Below are 12,031 nucleotides of genomic sequence, written 5' to 3' on the forward strand. Positions count from 1 at the left end.
GTGCACAGAACAACTTCTCTCACAAACACGCTAACTTTTCCTTTATCTCGCACATATACACATGTGCACTTCATTAGTTCATTCCCGTCCCATAACCTTTGTACTCTCTCGGAGGCAAGCTCGCCCACCCCCTCTCATGAAAACCCACTCACTCTCGTGCACACATGCACACTGATTTGTCGTGCCATGATGTTTGTACGAATCCACTCACTGCCTCTCTCGCTCCCACGTCTCCGACACACTCTCCCTCCCGGCATTGATGACCCTGACATTCCAATTAGCAGACTGTGAAATGCAGGGTTTCCTAATTAACACAGCCCTCCAACTACGCACTAGTCGTTAATAAAGGGCCATTAACAAGCTCGGATTCTGGCCGTCCTGGAACTACACTCGGGCTCCTGGTTTTAAATACCTGCCTGCAGTGGAGCTTGTTTGTTGAAGATGCATGCTGCTGTAACCGCCATCTGCACTGGCGCGCGACGCAGATCGATGCAATAGGCTCATCCCAGGGACCAGAGGCGCGAGCTCCCCTCGCACTCAATGGCGGGACAGAACAGCAGCAAGAGAGAGTAAGCACCGGTGGGAAGCAGAACTGGAAACTACCCACACACACAGAGCAGGGGCTCTCACGGGGGCAGCAGTGAACCACCACACACAAAGGATAGGGAGGGACATGTTGGGCGCCAGCAGGGAAAACGCGCCTCACACAAACAGGGAAAGAGGAGTCGGCAGCAGTGAAAACATACTTCACACAAACACGAATAAGGAAAGAAGAGTTAGCCACAGAGAAAACACCCCTCACACAAACAAGAACGGGATAGGAAGAGTTAGCATCTCTGAAAACGCCCCTAACTCAAACAGAATAGAGAAAGAAGAGTTACAAGCAGCGAAAAACCTCCTTACACAAACAGAATAGGGAAGGAAGAGTTAGAAGCAGTGAAAACGCCTTCACACAAAGGGAATATGGAAGGAAGAGTTAACAGCAGTGAAAAACGCCTCTCACACAAACACCAACAGGGAAGGAAATATGTTGGCAGCAATGAAAACACCCCTTACACAAACAACAATAAGGAAAGAAGAGATAGCAACAGTAAGTATTTAGTTTTGCAGCACAATATCCGATTATGCAACAAGGATATTGTGCTGCAAAACTAAATACTTATAAGGTCCCCAAGCGAGACCTATTGGCAATGCCAATGCTTGTTCCTACAAGTTAAGGGGAGCTCCCCTTAATATAAAGAGCCTCAGAGGCCCGGCTGGTCCTGCGCAACCTTTAACTACTGAAGAGGCTCAGAGGCCCGGCCGGGGCCCAGGCGTGCGTGCTGTCACCCTGCAGCACCATTTAATTTATTAAGAGTCCGGGCATGTCGTGCGCACTTCGCACCATTTAATTCATGACGAGGGGGGCCCTGGAGCGAAGGGGGGCCCCCCCGCAACGCGTGGGCTGCGGGGGCCTGTGTTACGCCCCTGAGTACGGTGAGTGGCTCCATGACTAGATTGAAAAGTGTAGGGGATAAGGCTGATCCTTGCGGGATACCTAGTGTTACTGGGGCAGGACTGGAAAAAGTGTTGTTGATTTTGAATTTCTGAGTCCGACTGTGGAGGAAGGAGGTTTTCTTCCAACTACAATCAACAAACAATTATTCTAGGGTTCAAGGGAAGTGTTTAAAGACCTGCGCACAGTTATACCCCCCACACAAGTATTTAAGAACGACAAATAACTGTGGGTCTAATAGTGAACTCAGAACATGCTATGTGATGCTGGCTATGTGTCTGCTACTACTATAGAGATAGAAGACAGACTGGACAGTTAACCACTGTGAAAAATGTCCATCAGTTACGCGTTTTTGGGCACCCAGTACATCATTTGGTCTACTCCACAGTAGTTTGGCCACCACTCTATCCCCATAGATATATATTGGAGATACGTAGTGATGGATGGATGTCTGGTAGATTAAGTTTGTTTGTAACTGAGAGCAGTGCATAAAAAGTGAGTGTAAGAAAAAATTTATAAGTGTAAGATTGGATGGTGCATACAATTATTACTTTATTCTGGGGTCCTGCACCTCCAATATTAAAAACAATAGTGCAAAAAAGTCAGGTGGTTCAAACAAATACCTTCTGACTGGGCTATCTGGTCAAAAAATACCCCAGAATAAAGTAATAATTGTATGCACCATCCAATCTTACACTTATAAATTTTTTCTTACACTCACTTTTTATGCACTGCTCTCAGTTACAAACAAACTTAATCTACCAGACATCCATCCATCACTACGTATCTCCAATATATATCTATGGGGATAGAGTGGTGGCCAAACTACTGTGGAGTAGACCAAATGATGTACTGGGTGCCCAAAAACGCGTAACTGATGGACATTTTTCACAGTGGTTAACTGTCCAGTCTATCTCTATAGTAGTAGCAGACACATAGCCAGCATCACATAGCATGTTCTGAGTTCACTATTAGACCCACAGTTATTTGTCGTTCTTAAAAAAAAAAAGGGTTTCTTCCAACTCCTACAGCATATCACATGTCAGACAGTCCGCCCACTTAAACCATTTGTTAACTTCACAGTGAGTGACAGCTTTCTGGTCTGTCACAAGGATAATTTCCACACATGAAGGATTTCCTTTGTGGCCAGTACCTGCCTGACCGTGTCTGCTCTTTAGAACCAAAAAAAGTTTGTTTTTAGACCAGAGGTCTTCAACCGTTTCTTTATTAAGAGCTACTTGCGTTCAAAGAAAATCCTCTCGGGTTACTTACATTATTAGAGATGTAGTAGTAATAACATCAAACAAGATTACAATAGTGGCCGCTGTATGGTAGATTACTAGCAGTGATCATCTCCATGCTTTAGGGATGTTTCCCAGCAGTAGTGTAAAAAATGTTTGGTCCATGTGGAATGCCTCTGCATGGGTAACACATAGCAGCCACAGCTGCAGTGTCCCTAGCACCAAGTTAATAGTAATAGTCACCCCAACACGGTTAGATTTTATCACTCAAATATCAACTTTAAATATATTTGGGAAATTCAACCTTTTCTCTCCAAATATCATCTGATGACTTTTGAAATTACATATATTTGTGTTTCAAATACACACTTTTCAGTTTTGTTAAATATATCTTAATTCAACCAAGCAAAAGCGTCGAATTTAGGTATCTGGGATGCACACAGGAGAGCTGCTTCCTGGTAGCTGGAGAGCTACCGGTAGATGAGGAGCTACTCCTTTGAGAAGCCTTTTTCATACAATGTTTTTGATTTATATTGAGAGCTAGGCAGCTTTCCTAAGAATAAAGTTTTGCAAAAACCATGATGAAAAAAAGCATTGATGCAGCCAAAAGCCTGGTTGTCAATGGCGGACCTATTGGCGTTGCCACTGCTTGTTGTTTTTAGATACAAGTAACTAACTCTGGGTTCTCCAAACTCAGTCCTGGATGGCCAGACCCATGACAGATTTTTAAGATAACTATATTTATCTAAATGAGGATATGCAAAAAATCTGGCATGGAGCCGGCCCTCCAACCGACTTTGGAGAACCCTGCACTAACTGGTGCTGTTGGAAGCAGCTTCAGTTCTGCAAAGATTTGTGGGAGTACCGAGGCTGCTTCCGGTCTGTTCGGCCAGTGATCCCCCACATGCCGCTGCCAGCAGGCTGAATTCCATGGGTTCCCTGGGAGGCAGCCTAGCAAACTCCCAGTGAGGGAATGACATCTGCAGGGATGACATCTGCATGAATGATTGTATTTTGACACCCGCTGAACTCCTTTGCAGTGTTTTCAATGAGAGCTGCATATTTATTGAGGGAGGTTTATGTAGCGCTACATGTCGCCTGACTTACTTCAGAGGGCTGTGGTGTTCATGAATTAAAGTTCAAGTTATAGTCAGCCCCCCTCCGATGTCACCGTCTTTGGCTAAATGTTGCCTTTAAGAGTTATGTTTTTACGAATTGCCCGAAATGATGATGGTCAGACTGTCTGTTTATTAATTTTCGAACCAAGTGAACACCAGACAACCCCACCTTGTGTCTGGTGTGGTCATATATGTTTTTTTTCTCATTCTGTCACTTGTTTTTTTTTCTGTTTATTTTTTCTTTTTTTGGTCTTGGCCCCCGTTTATGCCGTGCTCCAAATTAAAAGCCAAGACTAAATGACGTTCTGGTCTGGACACCTGGAGATCACGGAAATAGAAATGCGATGTTTATTTATGCTACGGACTAGCCATGGTAAAACTGCATATAGCTGCAGGGCCTGCATGAAGGAACCCACTCTCTCTGCATTTTGCTTTCCTGCAGAATAATCATTAACAAAACAGTTTCAGCAGAAGGAATGTCTACAGTGAGAAAACATCTCACTGTACCGCTGCAGGAAAGTAAACAATTTGCCTTTCATACTGTGTAGTGTTTTTTAGTGTTTTCCTTCCGAGGGTAGGCAAGTCTGGAATCCCCCCCTTCCCCCTCCCAATTGTTGCACATTAGTCGCAAACACGGCAAAGGACCCAATGAACGCTTAATTGCATTAGAAACACAAATTACCAGGAGTGTGTGGAATGCCTGTCTCGCAGTTGGGACTCGACACAGGCTTGAAAGACAACTGGCAGGCGGTGTCCTTCCTGCTGTGGGTGGTCAGCTTGCACAGACCCTCCAGTGTTCCTTACACTCCGCCCCCACCCAACAACATTCTCCAGGCAAGCCCACCAACTTCAAAGACTTTGCAGTATGCGTTGGATTCCCTGTAATCTCCAAACCACTCGTTTAACGGGCAAGACACACCAGACGGGTATTGAATTAAAGCGCTTCAAAGCCTTGTCAGGGGTAGTGAGCGCTATATGTTTGGCATTACAATACATTTACGTATAATCAAATTCTGCTGTTTCTAGCATTTTTTTTTTACATTTACAGTAACTTCGGATATTTAATTATAAAAACGCCTGTAGGGTACAGGGCACTTACTTCCGGGTTGCAAGCCTCGCTTTGGCATTGTGAGAGGGCCTTTATGCTCGCGCTGTAAGTGAGTTGGCCAGTTAAATGAATGTATAAAGTGAGGCCATTCATTGGATGCTAGCGTGTTCTTACCCACCTCGCGCCTACCGCCTTAGGCGCGCAGTACAGTTGTGCTGGTGAGCTAATGGCCGGGGTCGATGTAATCACGGTATACGCTGACCTCTGGGGAGTGCAACGGGAGCCCCTGCAGGACTGCGGGTTGCTGACCCCGGTAATTACAAGAGGTCAGATAGCGTTAATTAGTTTACAGTATACTGCATACAATCCCACATCCTCGCCTGCCTTTCCTTGGAGGCGTGGGTGAGGGCAGGGCCCTGCTTAGCCTCAGTTGCTGTTCTGAATGGGAGGAGGGGCTCGCATGGCCCTGGTAATTGGCGTAGGATTGTTTTTTTAGTGCAGGGGAGGGGTGCTGGCCAAATTTCCAAGGGAGAGAAAAAATGAGAATGGGGTTTCCACCGTTAAGAAGAGGACTGGTGTGAAGTTTGTGATTTAATTAAACACGTTTTATCCCGCCTTCTTCTTCCTACCTCTTAGTAAACCGACGTTTTCTTAGGATCAGGTTTAATATGGCGCGGAGCACTGTACCCCTTTATTGCCGCGAAGCCTGTCGGTGACTTGCAGCTGAGGTGGGGAAGTGGGGAGGACGAGGGTTATTGAAGGCATTTTGTTGGCCATCTCCCTCTCATTGAACAGCACTGGAAACAACACCTTGCCAAAGCTAGAGCCAGACGAAACCATGGCGGCCCTTTCCACTCGTCCTTTTATTGTATATGAATGGAAATATTGAAACGAGTGGGAGGAAGGTGAGATGGGCATGATGAAGGAGTGTCATGGAAAGAAAAACAGACACAAGGTGGACACCAGAGCCAGCAGCCTTCAGAAACAAAAAAAAAAACACTTTTCAGACCCAGTTCAGAGGGAGAGGGCTGCAGGCAGCTCCTGTGTCCGTCCCGTCTGGCGGCCAGTGCCCTGGGCGTCGGTCAAGTTCGCTCATGCTAAAGGCCGGCATTGACCAAAGTCATCCTTGTAGCGCTCTAGTGTTCCGAGGGTCTCGGCTGAGCCCCGGAACCACAAGCACACATTGTAGCACCTTCTGGCCAGGCGTGGCCAGAAGGCTATAAATAAAAGGACGGGAGTCGCTCGGGACGTCCGGTCCGACCAACGTTCACACTGTGTGGTGTCCAGTTATATATGATCCCCTAGAGCCCCCATAACTGTCCCCTTTGGTGCCTCCTGCCAATTGTGCTCCCCGACACTGGTGACGAGGGTGGGATCCCAATAGTGATACCCCCGAAAGAAGAATCTCACCGGAGCAGCCTGCAGCGTGACCGCTGGCACCAGAGCAGCCTGCGACTTACTGCCGAAGAACCGGAACCGGCTGGAGTCCCTGACAGAGCCCGTGGTCTCGAAGGCCCAAGCCGGTAAGCAGCGTGAACAAGCGCTGCATGAGGGACCGGCAAGCGCAGAGCCAAGGGATGCGAAGGAAAAGCAGGCCCAGCGCTGGAGAGGCCCGATCGGCTTTAGACGGAGCGCGCGCATGCGCAATAGACACGAGGCCAGCGCCAGAGACGTGTGTGAAGGCCTCCACCGCAGCGCGAGGCAGAAACACCAGCAGGACTGAGGAAGAGCCCAGAAGCACATGTGCGCGAGAGCCGCGCACAGGGTGAATTGTGAACACGAGAAATAAACAAGCATTGGCCCAAGGGACAAACTTAAACAAACATTGGCACAACAAATCACCAAATAGACAAGCATTTGCCCAACCAAGCGCTCACACAGGAATAGGAGCACATTAAACAGCAGAATCAAGCAAAGGCAACAGATAAGCACTGGCACCAACAAGCAAAGCTAGCAAAGAGACTCAGTCACCACCATGTCAAATCCACCAAATGCGGCCGCAGGAGGGCAACAAGCAGGAAACCCACCGAATGCTGCGGCTGGAGGGCAGCAACAAGCCCTGCCCCCAGCGGGACCACTCCCAGTGCAGCAAGCAGGACCCTAGGTGTACAGCAATCGGCGCACTCGCAGATACAAGCGCTACCCCCTTTCAGCAAGCTCATCGATCCAGCAACAGCGGCCCGAGGTGGGCAGTATGGATAGGGCGGCTGAATAACTACTTCGTGGCCACCAAGGAAAAAGACAACAAAGTCAAACGATCGCTGTTGCTACATTTTGGTGGCGAGGAAATCTACAAGCTTTTCGCTCATCTCCCGAATACAGGAGGAACATATGATTATGATGCCGCGGTGCGAGCATTGAATGCGCACTTCGATCCACAGCTCAACCCACATTACGAGCATTTCAAATTCATGCACTCGAGACAGAGGGAAGGAGAGACAATGGACGCCTTCCATGCACGATTGAGAGCGCTGATCAGCACGTGCCCAGAAGACGATCAAACGAGGAAGTCACCGCGCAGCTGATACAGGGATGTTGCAACAAACCACTAAGGATACTGATATTGCGTCAACCCCGCATCACACTAGAAGAAATACTACTTCTTGCGTGGTCGCATGAATTATCGGATGTCAGGTCATCAGCAATGGAGGCCGCTGTTAACCCCAACGCAGACACAGGAGCAACAGTGAAGACCGAGAGAGTTGACGCCGTCCGCAACCCTGGCCGAAGTGGACGTGGGCGATGGCCAGCAAGAACCCCGCGACGATCGCTATGTGGCTATTGCGGACGTGAAGAACACGGCCCAGAGGGCTGCCCGCTTGTGGGAAGACGTGCTCAAAGTGTGGAGTGCCGAACCACTTCGCCAGCGTCTGCAGAGGGGGTTTCCGCGGAAGAACTCAGTCCGGGAAGAAGACGTTGTCAGGAGCCGTAAGGCAGCTAGCGTTAGATGATACCCAGTCACCCCGGTCAGCGAAGCCCCAGCATCGGCGAAACGACCGCCTAGACGACTCCTCGACAGAAGAGGATGATGAGTGTTACTTTGTATCCTTCAAAGCGACCTAAAGAGACGGAGGAGGCCGCAACCTAAATGCCGAATCCAAATCGATGGGTCATCGGTAACGGGAGTAATAGACACAGGCGCCACCGTTAAGGTGATGGGGATACAGCACTACAAAGCACTCAACCTAAAACCGCAACTAACTCCATCAAAAGTCCGGATATTGACGTACGGAAGCCAAGAACCGCTACCCCTGCGTGGAAAGATGGTAGTACAGGTCAAGTCCGAATAACAGGAAGTAACGGCGACGTTCCACGTCGTGGACAAAGAAGCTGATCTCCTAGTCGGGAGTCACACAGCGGAAGACCTAAACCTCATTGCGTTCGCCAATGCAGTGAAGAGCCTACAAACCGAAGACATCCTGCAACTCTTCCCATCGCTCTTTGAGGGCCTAGGAACAATCAAGAGGCCACCTGTGAAACTCCATATTGACAAGGCCATCCAGCCAATCGCGCTAAGACACAGGAGAATTCCATTCCACCTGCGGGCAGCCATGGAACAAGAACTCGCCCAACTTGAGAAACAAGGGGTCATTGAAAAAGTGACTGGCCCAACACCGTGGGTGTCACCCATGGTGATAGCGGAAAAGCCTCGACAGCCCGGGAAGATAAGAATTTGCATTGATATGCGAATGCCCAACAAGGCAATCAAAAGAGAAAGACACATTACACCGACGGTAGATGACATCTTAGCGGACCTTAACGGAGCCCAGTGGTTTTCAAAACTAGATCTGAACGCTGGCTACCACCAGTTGAGGTTGGCAGAAGAGAGTAGGTACATCACCACGTTCTCGATCCACCTAGGCCTCAGACGCTACAAGCGATTAAACTTCGGAATATCTTCAGCCGCTGAAATATTCCAGAACACTATTAAAGAGATACTGTCGGCCTACAAGGAGTGCTCAAGGTCAGCGATGACATCTTAATACACTCTAAAACAAGCGAGGAACATCACCGCCGGTTGAGAGCAACCCTCGAAAGGCTGGCAGAACACGGGGTAACCCTGCACAAGGATAAATGCACGTTTTTCCAGAAGTCCATAGAATTCTTTGGATACGTGTTTGATGCTGAAGGAGTCCGGGTAGACCCCCTGAAGTACTAAGCCATCAAGCATGCCCCTGCCACGATGACAGCGTCGGAAGTAAGAAGTTTCCTGGGCATGACCCAATACTGCGCAAGATTTATCCCCAGCCTGGCAACTATCGCAGAACCCCTCCGCAACCTGACAAAGAAAGATAGCCCCTGGAAGTGGGCCCGAGACGAAGAAGAGGCATTCAGTAAAATCAAAGACGCCCTACTAGACGGAACCACCATGGCGTACTTTGATGCATCGAAATGGACAGAGATATTAGTAGATGCCAGTCCGGTCGGTCTGGGCGCACTACTGACCCAGGAGACAGAACCAGGGGTGTGGGCCCCACTAGCCTTTGCCAGCAAGGCACTCACCGCAACTGAAGCAAGATACTCCCAGATAGAAAGAGAAGCCTTAGCTGTCAAATGGGCTTGCAATCCCTTCCATTTATACATCACCGGATGCCCGTTCCGAATGGTCACCGACCGCCAACCTCTAATTCCTCTGTTCAAAGGCACTGCGCCTCATCCACCGCCTCGAATTGAATGATGGGCAATCCAAATACAACAATATCAGATGGAGGTCATCTATAGACCCGGAGCGAAGAACCCGGCCGATTTCCTATCTCGACACCCGGCTGCAGGCGTGGTGACAGAAGACGAGCAAGATACCCAAATAGAAGAGTCAGTAAACCTGATAGCCCAAGAATCATGTCCCCAAGCACTATCAGCACCGGTGATCGTGGGTCAATACCCCAATGACCTAGTGATTCGAAGGGTCGTTGAAGCAATTCAAGCAGGATCCTGGGATGGATTTCTATGAAACACCCAGAACTGGAGTGAGGTAGATCGATCCCGTCTGGGAAAATTTTGGAAGGTACACAATGAACTCAGCATGGCAGAGAATGGTCTGATATTGAGGGGGCGCCGGATTGTGATACCTCTGACTCTCCAGGAGCGAGCAACGGTGCTGGCCCATTCAGGACATCAAGGCACCCGACGCATGAAGGCCAGTGTGGTTTCCTGATTTATAGAGCGACGTCGATAAAGTGGTACAGAATTGCAGGGCATGCCAGCTGACCAGTACCCTTGAAGCGCCAGCACCCATAATCACAGAAGACCCAGCACCAGCCCCATGGTCATGGGTCAGCCTAGACTTTGGCAGTTTTCCTGACGGGAGAGTAACGGTAGTGTTCATAGATAGTTACACTAAATACCCCATTGTGGAGGTGGCTGCATCCACTAGCTTTGTGAACATTCAACCGATCCTAGACAAAGTCTTTGCTATGCTTGGAATCCAGCAGATTCTCAAGACCGACAACGGACCCCCATTTCAAGGGAGTGACTTCAAGGAGTTCCTGTGAGGATTAGGAGTGAAGCATCATCGCATCACGCCACAGTGGCCACAGGCCAATGGCGAGGTCGAAAGATTCATGCGAACCATTAACAAGGTCCTAAGAATCGCCGCCGTGGAAGGCACCAACCCTGGGAATGCGCTCCAACGTTTCCTCGGAGAATATCGAAGTACGCGCCACAGCACCACTCGGAGATCACCATGGTCGCTCATGCTTGCAGGATCCCGGAAGGACCTACTTCTGATGGCTGTAGACTGGAGCCCGGAACCATACTCCCCTGAGGACACCCAAGAAAGAAGAAGGCGGAACAACGACAGAGCAAGCAGGAAGCGAAGAGCTCAGGAACGATCGCTCACACCAGGAGACACCGTACTGATCCGAGCCAGACGACCCGGCGGGAAGTTCCGCACTCCATATGAGGCTGAACCATGGATAATCAAAAACACAAAAGGAACGGCAATAACCGTGCAGAGAAACGGAGAGGAGGTGACACGCAATGTCAAACTCGTCCTTTTATTGTATATGAATGGAAATATTGAAACGAGTGGGAGGAAGGTGAGATGGGCATGATGGAGTGTCATGGAAAGAAAAACAAACACAAGGTGGACACCAGAGCCAGCAGCCTTCAGAAACAAAAATAAAACACTTTTCAGACCCAGTTCAGAGGGAGAGGGCTGCAGGCAGCTCCTGTGTCCGTCCCGTCTGGCGGCCAGTGCCCTGGGCGTCGGTCCAGTTCGCTCATGCTAAAGGCCGGCATTGACCAAAGTCATCCTTGTAGCGCTCTAGTGTTCCGAGGGTCTCGGCTGAGCCCCGGAACCACAAGCACACATTGTAGCACCTTCTGGCCAGGCGTGGCCAGAAGGCTATAAATAAAAGGACGGGAGTCGCTCGGGACGTCCGGTCCGACCAACGTTCACACTGTGTGGTGTCCAGTTATTTATGATCCCCTAGAGCCCCCATAACTGTCCCCTTTGGTGCCTCCTGCCAATTGTGCTCCCCGACAATCCTATCTGACACTGCTGGTGCTGGCTAATCCGACCAGAATCCTAGACGTAGCAACGAAATGGGCAGGGGTATACATTGACGCAGTGTAAACAGTACACAATCTGCAATGCCTAGATCCAATGCCTCTGATTGGCTGCTGGTGTAGGAGTTAACCATGTCTTTCGGATTTTTTGCGGGAGGGAGTGCTCCAAACAAGTGTCTCTAGTGCTTCATGTTGGGAGAGAGGTAAGGGTTGAACGGGTGGTCGACTTCACAGGTTAATGTGAAGGCTGGAATACAAAGCATGCAACTCATAAGGCTGTAACCAAGCGGAGGGGCCCCGGAGGTCAACTGTGGGGAAAATGGTGCCCAAATCGAAGAAAGTTCAGCTAGCGCTTACTACACCCTCCTCTTCCCATACACACTCGGGTGGAGTGGCTTACACAAGAACAACTGACAACGTGATGGTGTGGATAATGCCGCTTTAATGAAACGGGTGCAGAAGCCTCTAAAACATAAACCATGGCGCTACGCCTTACATACTAATCATCAAAACCCGGCTTCCATATACATCTTAATAACTATCCATCCTCCTCCCCCTCCCCAAAGTAATCCTTTACAAAACCAAAGGCCCATTCACAACTCTTCCCCACTCAAACTCC

The 12,031-nt window shown here is 49.2% G+C and overlaps 1 protein-coding gene across 1 annotated transcript in view; it reads left to right on the forward strand.

The window, feature by feature from the left end:
* Positions 1 to 12,031, forward strand: part of LPAR1 (lysophosphatidic acid receptor 1) — a 257,320-nt gene that overhangs the window by 30,560 nt on the left and 214,729 nt on the right. The window lies entirely within an intron of this gene.

This window comes from Lissotriton helveticus, chromosome 2_1, assembly GCF_964261635.1.
Source record: "Lissotriton helveticus chromosome 2_1, aLisHel1.1, whole genome shotgun sequence".
NCBI classification, from domain to species: Eukaryota; Metazoa; Chordata; class Amphibia; order Caudata; family Salamandridae; genus Lissotriton; species Lissotriton helveticus.